This window comes from Podarcis melisellensis (genome assembly GCF_964234715.1).
Source record: "Podarcis melisellensis genome assembly, chromosome: 1".
In the NCBI taxonomy this organism is placed as follows: Eukaryota; Metazoa; Chordata; class Lepidosauria; order Squamata; family Lacertidae; genus Podarcis; species Podarcis melisellensis.
In genome coordinates, this window is record NC_138528.1 from 88,942,833 (window position 1) to 88,956,939 (window position 14,107).

Sequence of the window (14,107 nt, forward strand, 5' to 3'; positions counted from 1 at the left end):
TATTTCAAAACCAACACACATAAATATGGAACTAAAGCACCCTTGTCTGTTTAATTTAAATCACTATTCATTGCATAAAGGTAAAGGTAAAGGTACCCCTGCCCGTACGGGCCAGTCTTGACAGACTCTGGGGTTGTGCGCCCATCTCACTTAAGAGGCCAGGGGCCAGCGCTGTCCGGAGACACTTCCGGGTCACGTGGCCAGTGTGACATCGCTGCTCTGGTGAGCCAGAGCTGCACACGGAAACGCCGTTTACCTTCCCGCTGGTAAGCGGTCCCTATTTATCTACTTGCACCCGGAGGTGCTTTCGAACTGCTAGGTTGGCAGGCGCTGGGACCGAGCAGCGGGAGCGCACCCCGCAGCAGGGATTCGAACCGCTGACCTTTCGATCAGCAAGTCCTAGGCGCTGAGGCTTTAACCCACAGCGCCACCTGTGTCCTCATTCATTGCATAGCACACCGCTGTTCCTGGGTTCAAGTTAAATCATGAAGTCCTCATAATTTTACCAAGGATTCTCACATGGCTCCAGAGTCACAATCCTAAGATTTGGATATTGGACATAGGTGCAACTTGGAAATTCTTAAATCAATACTTCTGCACAGTTGAGCCTATCTTTAGGATGTTCAACATGTAGGCTACCTTTGAACTACAACTAATCCAGAATGTGGCAACTAGACTGGTGACTGGGAGTGGCCGCCAAGATCACATAACACCAGTCTTGAAAGACCTACATTGGCTCCCAGTATGTTTCTGAGAACAATTCAAAGTGTTGGTGCTGACCTTTAAAGCCCTAACCAGCCTTGGTCCAGTATACCTGAAGGAGCATCTTCACACCCATCGTTCTGCCCGGACACTGAGGTCCAGCGCCGAGGGCCTTCTGGCGGTTCCCTCGCTGCAAGAAGCCAAGTTACACAGGGAACCAGGCATAGGGCCTTCTCGGTAGTGGTGCCCGCCCTGTGGAACACCCTCCCATCAGATGTCAAAGAAATAAACAACTACCAGACTTTTAGAAGACATCTGAAGGCAGCCCTGTTTAGGGAAGCTTTTAATGTTTAACAGACTATGGTATTTTAATATTTTGTTGGAAGCTGCCCAGAGTGGCTGGGGAAACCCAGCCAGATGGGTGGGGTGTAAATAATAAATTTTATTATTATTATTATTATTATTATTATTATTATTATTATTATTATTATTATTATTGGCAAGGACATAATGTGTGATAGAATAAAGTACCAGGATTTATATATTATTATTATTATTGTTGTTGTTATTATTCTATTGGTGGGGAACCTATGGATCCACTTTCACTGTGTTTTACATAAAAGAGTTTCCCTTCCTATACCTGCTTCCTCAAAAGTCTTAGTGAGCTGAATAGGGCTTATTTCCCTACCAGCATGAGCATCATTACAGCGTAAGAGCGCAGTCCTTCAGATGTTTACTCATAAGTGAATCCCTTCGTGGTTTTTACAGCGTTATGCTTGGAAGGAAGAGTTGCAGCTTTACCGCTTAACCCTATGCATGTCTACTCAGAACTCACTCCCAGGGAAGTGTGTCTGCAGGGTGGCAGCCTCAACAGCTTTACGCAAGAATATATTATGGCGATGTTGTAAACACGTCCCGCAAAACAGGCACACACTCAGCTCGCCCGCCTTTGCAATGCACCGTGCCGCTTTTTTACACGCGATTCTGACTACAAGAAGAAGAAATAATGAGGTTATGCGAGTTCTGCAGCGATTGCACATCACACAAAAAATGAAAATTGTGGACAAAACGCAAAAAAAGAAGGAAAGCTACGACGATCCAAAAAAGCACAGCCGTAACGAAGGACAATGATCACAAGAAAAGAAGGGCGGGCGAGAGAACTGCGCTAGATCCAATAAAACGCTGGTGAAATGCACAAACTGCGCTTCCAAAAAGAAAAAGAAAAAACACCCGCGACCCGCAAAATAAAAAAGCCCAGGATGAAATTGCCAGCAGGTGTCACTACAACTCTCATTCAAGCAGCCGCTCTCCGTCCCCGGCCTTTTGTAAGAGCCTCGCGAAATACTGCAAAAATCCACCCTTGGTTGCTCTGAATGAAGCCTCAACTTCGGAGAGGCTTACGGCCGTGACGGGCGCAGTCGCTGCCCTTGCAGCGACGGACGTCCCGGCCAGCCAACCGCCTGCCTCGGAAAGGGAGACGGGCGGGGCTTTGGCCGGCGCAGCCAACCCCGTCGCGTGATTCGAGCCAGAAGCTAGGCAGCGACAGAGGAGAGGCGAAGGGGCGGGGGCGCGAGAGCGGGCAGAGTTCGGGCGCTTCTCGCGAGAGCTTGCCCCCTTCCCACTTTCCGCTGGGTGACTGCGCAGCTGCCATGTTGGTTGCTATGCTGCTGCCTGTCTAAAGGCAGGCTGGAGGAGAGGAAGGAGGGAGGCAGGCTCTGGGGTGGAGGAGGGGGAGGAAGACGGAGGAGGCGGCGGCAGCTGCTGCTCGTTCTCGGCCCCCCGCTCAGTGCAGGCAGGCAGAGCCCCGGTGTTTAGCTACCGCCTCTCCCCCCCCCCCAGCCTCGGCCCCACGGCTGCAGGAGAAGGAAGAGAGGGGGAAGCCTCCTTGCGGGGCGGGCGGGAGGAAAAGGTCCGGGGGTGCCTTTCCCTCAGGCAGAGGGGGTGACTGCTTGAGACCCCTTCCCCCCTCTCCCCCTCCCTCTATTGGAGGGGGTGCCCAGTGGGTGGGGAGGGGGGGAGGCTGCATTGCCTTCCCCCCTCCCTCCACCTGCTCACCCACCCACCCTTGCCTTTCTGTCTGCGGCAGGAATGTGGGGGGGCTTTGAGTTGAGAGGGGGCGCTCACTGCAACGGTTGCTGGAGACCCCCATCCTATTCGCTTGCTGCTGCTGCTCCTCGCGGGGTGCAAGAACTCGACTGAACTGAGCCTTTTCTGCGGGTTAATTTGAGCCTTTTGTGTGTGAGGTGTGTGTGTGTTGGGGGGCAAGACCCCCCTTCCCACCTCCACTTTACCTATTGGCTTCCCTTTTCTGGGTTGCTCCCTTGCTCCATTATCATCCTCTGGAAGGACGTGGCTGTTATATGAAGGTAAGAGGATATTGCTGGGGTTTCAGTTTTAAGTTTTCAAGTTAAAATGGGGGACTCCCTCTCTTCCAACATTTTTAAAAATAATAATAAAATTGTTACATGCTCTCATTTCAAATGTTGGCGATGTGATATCCCTTAGGTTAAGGATGTAGAGTTAAAAATTACCAGCCCACCCCCTAGATCGCTGTGGGTCTGAGTCCTAAATGTTGGACGACCCAATAGATGCAGAGGAATGTGTGGCAACAGGAAAGGAGGTGGGTGGGTGAATGACTGTTAAGAGTTGCCAAATCATAATTATCCAAAGTATTGATCTGGGGAGTGTAACATTTATTTACAGTTGTGGATTTGTTGAATTATATAGTGTATATGGTGCTCCTTAAAAATGCAATATGCCTTCTTTGAGTGTGCTGTTTGCGCTAGAAAGGGAGTTAAAGAGATGGTAATGTTATTTTAGGTCAAGCTATTTTTCAGTTCAGTATTGGTTCATTGAAGATTGGGAAGGTCCTGAAGTAAAGAGGGTCTTTCCCCGCTACCTTTGTTAGTCAAGCTGATGTATTTACAGTAGATGCAGACTGGTAACATTTGTATAAATGGTTTCCTAAACCCAAAGGTTGTGCATGGTTGACTGGGTTGTGTTAGTGTTCTATTATGTTAGCTGAAGAAGCAGCAGGATTACGTTATTCTTAGGGGGAGTGGAGCCATGACAAAATTAGGTTGCGTGAAGGTGTGTAAGGGTCCTGTCTGGGTTCTTGATTGCATCGGTATTTGAAGAAATGCTTTTCTATCACCAAGGCATTCAAATAGGTTCTGAGATCAAAATGTTGCTCTGTTGTATTCCATTAATTTTTTTGCAGAATTATGATGTATGAAGTGTTACGTTACATTTGTGTATTTTAAAAAACTGAAAAGGCCAGGCATCAGTTACTTTGAGGTATATTTCCAAAAGACATTTTGTAAGATCAAAAGTCAAGCTAGAATGTGTTGCATTGTATTTTCAATGGGTAGTTGCCTGTATAAAAGGTAAAGGGACCCCTGACCGTTAAGTCCAGTCGCGGACGACTCTGGGTTTTGCAGTGCTCATCTGTATATATATGTACAAAAACCGAGGTTCCACTGTAGTATGAATGATCTTGTATCTATCATGCTTCTAGCAGCACAGTTAAGGGTGCATTACTGTGTGTCAATCTCAAATCAGCCATTCCTATAACTGTATGCATATACTAAATATGCAAGATAGTAACTTTGAAAATTAAGAAATTATAATTAAAGGCTATTGCAGCTTTCTTTTCATTTTGATGTAGTTCCAGATGATCTTAAGAACCCTAGGGTTACACTTCTTTGGGGGGATATGACACCTGACATATCTCATGTAAAACTCTCATTTGTCATCTTCCCTTTGAAAAAGCTGTCATGCCAAATCAGATGCCAAGGTTTAAAATGCCATTCAGAAGAACAATAAGGATAGTGGTAGTGTTTTCTATTTATGGCCCTAATTGATTTTGCAACTTGATTTTGCTTTCTGAAATTACTTTTAAAAGTTTATAGCATAGATTCACACTGATGAATTGGACCAGGGTTTCATATCAATAAGGTGGAGGAGAGCTCAATTGCAAGTTACTTTGTTTCTAAATTAGTGTATACAATTATCTTATTGAAGGGGTTTATGTTATAATAAGCAATTGTTACCAATATGCTCTTGTATGTCACCTGCAGAGGAAAGAATGTTCATGAAGGTTTTTCTACTGGCTAGTTTTTAAATGAAATATAGTTTGACGTTATCGAATAAAGTAGCACTATTCATGTAGAAATAAAAACAATAGAGTTATATGCATGTAATAAATTAATAAAATTTGCAAAATTAGTATACTTAACATTTCTCTTGCTTTTTATGCTTCTGAAATCTTAGGCTTCAGCATCATTCCAGATTCAAAATAATTCTTTAGGCATTTCCTCATCTCATGAATTACCCAGTCTAGAATACTGTAGTAGATCTTTTTTTCTTCACCTTTGTTTTGTCAATGGTTAAGTAATGCTTTGTAATGTTGGAGTCAATATTTTCTGATACTGTCAGATGTTTTGTAAGCCAGTAAATCACCAGTGTATTACAATGATATGACTTTGTCAAATGAACATTTCTGGAGCAGCATAGCTTTACTAGCTAGCACGCTGCATAAAGATAACATAGCACTTACTATAATTCTTCTGTCCAATGTACTTTTGGCATCCTTATGCTTAATTTACTTTAGTTTTTCCCCCCTTCATACATTTTAATGGAATAACAGATGGTAGGCCTATTCAGAAGTAAGTAAGTGTGCAAAGGACTGCACCCTAAATCCAGAATCTGGTACAGTATGTTATACCATCCCTTATGATGGTATGCATATTTAGAATGTCTCACTTTTTGATTGAAATTCTGTCCTGACTACTTCATTTAGGACCTATCCTGGGTCTTGCATGCCAATCAATAAATGTTTAGTATGGGCTAAATTAATTTTTGGAAATGCACAGTAGTACAGGCCATTTAAAAAGAACATAAAGACATTGAAAGCAGATATGTTGGTTGCATGTGTTTAAGTTCAGTTATGTGCTACTTCGATCCATTAAGGGGTAATTCATATGTGCAAGCAAGTTTCCATGTACAGGATGCCTCCATTGCATACTCAAATGGTTGTTGTGGTCAGTGTTAGAAACTCTGGTAGACAAGTTTGGTGCCACATGACACCTGAAAACTAGGTTACGGGTGCACTAACAGAATGTCTAGGTGATTTTGTTGTTGTTGTTGTTGTTGTTGTTGTTGTTGTTGTTGTTGTTGTATAACAAGATTACAAAGCTGCAAATGAATGAACTCCAGCCAAAATCTTATGTTAATTTTTCATATGATCTAGCCCTCATCTGAAGACCGCAGAAAGCTCCCCTAATATTCTTATGTGGGTCCCTTCTCTAGTCTTCAGAGAGTGGTTGTAAGTGGGAAGGCAGAAAAAGGTACTCCATTCCTTCCACTCTGCAAACAAGCTCTTGACTGTCCCTAAACCCCCTTTCCTTCATATTATGTAATCTTTCTGGCACAACAACTAACACTTATTGCAGGCCTACACAACTGATGGCAGAGACATCCACCTTGAGTGACCAGTTTGCACAACCTAAGACTTCAGTGTCCCTCAATGACCCCACTCCAAATTTTATTTAGATTTTAAACACTACTGTGATAGTCTGAGGTAAATAACACTTTAAAATGCACAACTTAAACCGTCATAAACTAACCAGATAGTATATTTCAAATTAAAAGCATATCATACATTATGCCCCACGTACATTAAACAAGGCAACTAAAACTTAACCAAAACATGTTGGGTTTAAAACACAAACAAAAAGTTCTGGAAAGCACAAGCTCAAGGAATGAAGTTTAATCCCCAAATACCTTTCCTTCTCAGCAGATGTTATCTGGTACACACATAGCTCTTACATGGCACCTAACCCCTACATCCACTACTAACTTTTGCTTCTACTAGAAAGCCTTTAGATAAACTCTTAACTGCTCCCTAGTGCAGTATCACTCCCAACATCCATCATGCCTACCCACGTTCCCTTTCTCCTCTCCAAGCTGACTCCTGGAATGCCAACATATCCCTTCCAGGGAGTTATTCCACATGGACCCCCCCCTCCCGAGCTCTTTCTTTCTCACACGTGACAAGGCTTAACACGACAGATGATAGCTCAGTTGGTTAGAGCATGGTGATGGTATTGGTGTTGGCAAGTAGTGGTGCCAAGGTTGCAGGTATGGGGCAGCTGCGTATTCCTGCATTTCAGGGGGTTGGACTTGATGATACTCAGTGTCCCTCCCAACTCTACAATTCTATGATCCCTTCATGTTTCTCCAAACCGCATTGTCCCCACATGCTGATACTCTTCATTGTCCTTCCTCATGCTCCTTCCAAGTTTTGTCATGTCGTCTTGGCACTTTTAATAGTTGCCAGCTTTAAGAGCCTTACCACCCCACCCCACAGAGGTATGTGCCCCATGGGCCAGTATGGCGTGGCTGCAGCCAGGCTGGGTCCCCGCAAAAGTCCCGGAGCTGGAGGAGGAGGACCGGACAATGCCACCAAGGCAACCAGAGTGGGGAGAGGAAACCCACTGCAGCCAGCCATAGGGAGCTGAGCTGGGTGAGGAAGTGGGTGGAGGCAATGGAAGTCAGGCTCTCCGAGAGCACCCCACAGAAAAAGAGAAGCAGTGATGACTGGCTGGTGGCTCAGAGCAAGCTTCCTGGCTCTACCATCAGAGCCCAGCCTGGCCCTGCAATAGGGCGGGGGGGGGGGGGAGAAGCACCTATCCGGGTGGCCTGGCCAGTTCAGTGTGGCTGCTGTGAGGTGCCATGCACTTTGGCTCATACTGCAATGTGCACTGGGGAAGTTTCCCTCAGTGGTAACAATTTTACTTGTGAGTTGCACAAGGCGGCATTTTGAGTTCTGTGCTGTCCGCAGTGCCATCTAGGTGACTTACAATATGGTGCAAGCGGGGGTAGTATCTCTCAGCAGTAATTTTACTTGTGTGTTGGGCAGGTCGGCACTTTGGCTCTCACACCGATCACAGCACAACCCAAGTGACCTGCGCTGCAGCAGGCGGGTGGGGGGGTGTTTTACTCTTGAGTCTCAGGCACCAGACAACAGGACCATGATGCAAAATGTCCTTAGCACCCGGGGAGTTTGGCTGCTGGTTGTGGTGGTCCAGGATCTCCCTAATTCCATTGCCTTGTCCTGTACAGTCTATTCTGGACGTGATCCAGAAGAATGTGTAGCAGGAGATTGTTCTGCTGCTGTTCTTGGGGAACTCCATTCCTTCTGTTGGAAGGAGGGGGACATGGTGCAAACACCTCCTTCCTGCTATTCGTCTTTTTGGGGTGGGGAGGAGAGAGGACTGCAAGTGCTGCTCTAGTCATAGAATTGTGAATCTATGGATGACTGAAAAACTAATCCCACTGATTTCACTTTGTGGTTTTCGTGCAACTACAATATAGTGGAAGGATGAGTAAAGACAACAGTGTGCCTGAGGAATGCCAGTGGCTAAAAGCCAAAATCTCATTTGAAGAAGCTGTGTATACATGGTTATTGCTGGCAACATTTATGTGTCTTTCTGGCTTCACATAGATTTTTTTTTGGGGGGAGGGGGTTAATTTACCTTAGTGATATTGTAGAAACATCTGTAGTTTCCTGAAAAGCAGAATGAGTGATGTTTTTGTGCATGCACATTTCTTTCCCTATCTACTTTTCTGATATATTGGGCTTGGATAAATTTGTATTTAAAAACAATTGTAGTGTTACAAAAATATTGTGCATAGTTTTGGTGCTCTAGCTTATGTTTACCTTTCTAATTCCCAGTTTTTGTAGTTCTTCAAGCTTTCACATTAGAAGGGTAGAACTATCACTTGGTATAGATATCTCAAGTACACCATGAACAATGTCTGGATTTTATTTGACTGACATCACTTTCTAAACATGAAAATGTCACTTAAGGTTGCATATTGACTAAGGACGTCTTTTTGGTTTTAGCCTCTGTATTGCAAAACTCGTACAGGGTGTATGTGGATTTCATTACAGCATCTCCAGTTGGGTCTCTGCTGTAGGCACTCCTACATAAACAGGCTACAGAGATTCCCCATAAGTACTGACATGGGGAATCTCTCTGGCTTCTCCTTATAGGAGATCAGGCTACGCCATAAGTGGCCAACTTGCAACAAAAGCTAGTAAACCAGTATAGCATGGCCTGCTTGCCTGATACTGGCATGTCATGACTAAGTGCTTGTCTGCCTGTTCATCTGGCTCAAAGAAACAGTAAGAGGCAGAATGTCAAAGGCAAATCAGGTTGCATATGTGCTTCAGTATGTTCATCTAGGATAGCATTATCTCATTGTTGGAGCCTGACTTGTGGCACTTACCCACACTAGTTAGATGGGGATGTTATAGCATTAACATCTAAGATTTGGTAGGATTGGGTGTAAGCTAGCACTGTAAATACATACTTTTGTCTCTGTGTGAAATTTCATTGATTTCTACACATACACATACATGAAGCTGTAAAATATTAAGACGGATTCAAATATTATGTATTTTGGTGCACAAATAGGCATATAACATGTTACTGCAGCAAATGTGTGTCTTATGCATATAGTCATCATGAATCCAGAATGGGCTTCAACTCCTTGTTGTATACACATGCTGGCAAACTAGTATGTGGAATGGTCCACACCTAAAGCAGTTAAAGCCATTCCATGAAAATGATGACTTACACAGATGTGCATTTTTATTCAATATTATAGCATTTTTAACAAATCCTAGTAATTTAGAGTCATTGACTATGGTAGTAGGTTGTAAACAATACACAAAACAGCATGAGCTATAAGTTAAAGTACATTTGCTAGGAGCAGTTCTGAATAACCATACAAGGGACCTTGTTTATAGCTGAAATATAGCAATTCTGGTGTAGCTAATAGATTGTGACTATTGTGTTTTAAAGGGGAGGAGCAATTCATTATATCTCAGAAAACTTTGCAATATTATTATTGTTGTTGTTGTTGTTGTTGTTATTATTATTATTATTATTATTATTATTATTATTATTATTATTATTATATCCTGCCCACTCTGGATGGCTTACAGCATATATAAAAATACAACCAAACATCAAACGTTAAAAAACAGAATATTCTATGCAGACAACAAACCAATAAATCAATGGAAATCAATAATAATAATAACAGCAATAATAAACAGTTTACAGTTATACCCAAATTAAAATAACCGCCAACCCCAACTAAACATTTAAAGAACCCCAGCCCAACAAAAACAAAAAAAGAGGAACCAAAATTAGAACCGTCTAAAACATTGTGAAACATTTTGGCCAGCTGCCCCAACCCAAGAGTTGTTCTAGCAATGGCTCAGTGGCTTTCCAGGAGTCTCTTTTGGCTGTTCAATGTGAGTCTGGGCCCTGCCTCCTAGGCCAGGTAAAAATGGGCCTTGCAGCAAGGAGCAGTCTTCCTTCCAGCACTCATGGCAGTTGCTGTATTGGCCTTGGAATAAGATATATTTTAGTCATATGTGACTAACGCCATTAGTCTAGTTCCTCAATTTGCAATGATAATAATAATAATAATAATAATAATAATAATAATAATAATAATAATAATAATAAATTATTTATATCCCGCCCATCTGGCTGGGCTTCCCCAGCCACTCTGTGAGACCCTGTTTTTGGTGATCTGTTGCCCTAGCTACTTGGATTTCTCATCCTGAGTGCTTACATTTTGGTAAGGGATTGGATGATATACAGTATTTTTGATACTAAAGGCTAGGTATGCCAATGGTTGATAACTGCCCATCCTTCTTTTCTGGCTGGCTAAAATTATTTGTAACTGAGATACTCATAAATTGATCCAGCAGAAGGTATTGCTTAACACTTTTTGTACTTGGCATTATTGGGTTGGATCCAGCTTCTACTTCTGGAAGCTGCCTTAGCCTGATTTTCAGGGCTTCTCCCTTCCCCCTCAGTCCCCATGCCACACCCCATCATTTTCAGCAGGTTCTGCTGACCTCTGGGTGAGGATTTATAGTTTACAGGGAACTGATAGGGGAGGGGGGAAATTAGTCTGACATTGATTTTTCTCTGAATCCAACACATTCTTGTATTATTAAATTGGCTTAATGTGTATCTTGCACTAACAAATGTTCATATGCTGTAATGTTGCTTTTGTCTAGGCTGGCTGCTTGGCTAAGAAGAGTTTCACACTTCCAAAGTTAAAAGATGGCTTGGATTCTCCAGAAATAATCCATTAAGAGTAGTAGTTTGAAACCAATGGCTTTAAACATATATGAAAACACACAATCTGTTGTTGAGGTTACCAGGAATTGATTTATGCCACCCTGCTTTTCACACCAGTCCTTTTCTGATTTTCTCATTTACTGATCATGAGCCTTTGGATTTTCTGTAGTACTTACTGTCCAGGCTCCCCCGCCCAAGCTACAACATGGTTGAACAAGCAAATCTTTCTTTTGAGACAAACAACTGTTCTTTCTTTTTGTACCATGTGCATTCTGGTGCCATCACTGCTTACAAAGTGATGGAAAGTCATCAGTTAGTTTCACCCTGCCTTTACTCAAGCTGCTGTGAAATTGTTGTGTACAGAAATAGTCATGCTGCAAGTGTGCAGCGGGAAACTGAAGAGTGTACTGTGGTATCATGAGGAGGGACAGGGTCACAGAAAGGTGTGGGACTAGGCAGCACAAGTAAGCACAGCTGCTGCCTGTCCCCTAACACTATTTGATGGCATTGCTATAGCTACAGTACGTATGACACAGTGATTCATAGGCCACTTATAATAATGTAGTCTTATTGATTTCAGTGAAAGTGCATCAGAGTAAATAGTTTGCATATACCAGGGATACCTTGTTAGCTCTTTGCAGATTTTAAAGAGTACAATATAGTGTTGGCCATTTGACTTGCAAAATGAATACACTAGTCAGTAATTCGGTCAAATACTGGTTAGTTATACTATATAGTACTTGCAAACCAGGAAGAAGAGGAGACTGCCTGATAGATTTTCTTACACCATCCTCATCTTTCCCACTGGGTTGAGGGAAGCCAGCAGCAACATTGTATCAGCTGAGCAGGGTGGAGGGAGTCATCCTCAGTACCTTAATGTAAAAAACATTCATTGTTTCCCCTTTTTCTGATAACGGAGGGTTCAGAAAACTTGACTACCCATAGCTGTTTACTGGTACCGTGGTACATCTGGTTGTGAACGGGATCCATTCTGGAGGCCCGTTCGCAACATGAACAGAACACAACCTGCATGTGCGCGGGTCGCGGTTTGCCGCATCTGTGCATGCACGTGACACCATTTTGTGCGCATGTGTGAGCGGCGAAATCCAGAAGTAACCCTTTCTGGTACTTCTGGGTCGCTGCGGGACGCAGTCTGAAAATGCTCAACCTGAAACAAACGTAACATGAGGTATGACTATATTGGTACTTAAAATTTTAAATTATTCTTTTTGTCTATAGAGAAAGTATAGGTTTAAATAATTACTGAAGACAACTCCCCTGAACTTCATTTTCACAGTAGAAGGAATTGTAATTATGACTTCGATGAAGAATGATCCGTAGCTGTGCAGAGGAATCTGGAAAAAGAATTCTCATGAGTCCTGTGTCAGAATTCACTGTGGGATATTTTCTTAAACACAGCTCAGTAAAAAGTTGGTTTTTAGGGTTTTTTAGGGTGATCAGACTCTGCAATAATAAAGCAAATTGAATCTTTTTGACCGTATGCCAGTAACTTGTGCAGGTGTTGTTGGCAGGTCTGTTGATGCTTTATCAGTGTATGAGGTATATATGTACTGGGAAGAGGAGTTCACGACATCTTTGTATCTCCCCCTCCCCTCACCAAATTAAATAGAAAAGGTGGATTTATTCACCACTTGGGTTGATTGCTAGTCTTGGGAGTTCTTGGCACAATCTCCTCGTTCTTGAAAGCCTTTTTTTGCTTCTTTACATTTAGCTTTCCAAGTTCTCTACAGCATCTTCTTGCCCATTATTTTTTTCCTCCCCCCCCCCCCGCATTTGACCTGCCTTGTCTCTCTCACTAAAGCAATAGAAAACATGTTGTGATGTAACTCACCTTTATTGTGTTAGCACACCAGTGACTTGTTAAAATTACTACTTTCCCCTGTGATAAGTAGGTAGGATTTGGTAGCTGATTTTTTAAATACTTTGCTTAAGAAGCAAGGTCTACAGTTACGTTGTGATTTCTAGGAATATTTTCTGTGAACTTTCTTGCTAGCGAGAAGTTTAGTTGTACTCTCAAGTCACAAGTGAAGTGTTGTTTCAATTCATTCTTCAGTGAATAATCAATGGATTTTTAAGAGGATGCACATCTCTGGAACACTGTCAGACTTATAAATATTTATGATGTGGAGGGAAAGTGCAGTGGTTGTGCTAGTAATTTTTAATTGCTTGGCTCTTTTTATAGCTTAAAGTCTTCTAATTTCCAGCTAATCAGTTAAAATTGAATAGTCTTGTGGAAGACCTTCTCTTCCAAATTTTACAGTGTGCTTTATTATTTCTAGACTGGTCCATTTGTTCCATAGTTTACATGTACTGTTTTGAAGTATGTACAGTCTTAGTGATTCTTCACTTATACGGGAGATATCCATTTGGTGTCCCTCTGCTGGCAGAAAGCATCTACAAGTTGCATGGGGAGGGTGACAGTTGTCAGCAGTTTCCCTCCCCCATCTGCTCTGGATAACTGCTCAGCAGATGGAAGTTGGGGCAGAGAACTGCAGGAAGAGAGGGAATTGCCAGACATTGCCTCCTTTCCTGTTCCTAGATGCCTTCTATAAGCAAAGGGACACCAACTGGATATCTCCATATCTGTCATTTCTCTTACTTACATTTCTGGGGATAATAAATTTTGAATAGAGAAGAATAGAATGCTAAAGGTGTCTTTTGGTACATTCAGGATATGTACTTATTAGGAAGAGCAGTGCTGATATAAACAGTATAAAATTTCCACGTCTGTATTTGATAGTTGAAAATTGTTTTAGAAATTTGCTCTTACTGCTACTATTAACCCATATGTGCACATCAGCATCTAGGTACACTTCTCTTAAATGAGTCACCCTGATTTCACTTTGAAAGAATGACAATCTAAATAGAAATATCACAATGCATTTATTCATTGCTAGTGCTGATTCCACTAAAATACTATGCAAAATAAATATTCAAGTAAAACTGCAGCAGGTATAATTTATTTATTCAGTTTGGAACCACCCATTAACCCAAAAGTTCCCATCCAAAGCACAGTGTTAATATATAATATTGAAGTTTCAAGTCCTGATAGGTGATATCTGAAAAAGTAAGTTAGTGCAAGGACTTCTGGCTGTGTAACAGAACTTATTGTTCCTGCATGCCCACTAAATTTGCACTAGGTTTTCTCCAAGCCCTCTGTAGCAGATTTGAAGGGCTCACAGGGAGATGAAAGGGTGTAGTTCCATTTT

At 42.4% G+C, this 14,107-nt stretch overlaps 1 protein-coding gene across 3 annotated transcripts in view; it reads left to right on the forward strand.

Annotated features, from left to right (window-relative positions):
* The first annotated feature begins 2,337 nt into the window (after positions 1–2,337).
* PTPN4 (protein tyrosine phosphatase non-receptor type 4) overlaps positions 2,338–14,107 on the forward strand; it is an 86,877-nt gene continuing 75,107 nt past the window's right edge. Inside the window, exon 1 of one of the 3 annotated variants that reach the window (XM_081885597.1) lies at positions 2,338–3,068. The gene's annotated coding sequence lies outside the window, so the exon portion shown is untranslated. The remainder of the gene's footprint in view (positions 3,069–14,107) is intronic. The other 2 variants (XM_081885598.1, XM_081885596.1) reach the window with 2 other exon arrangements.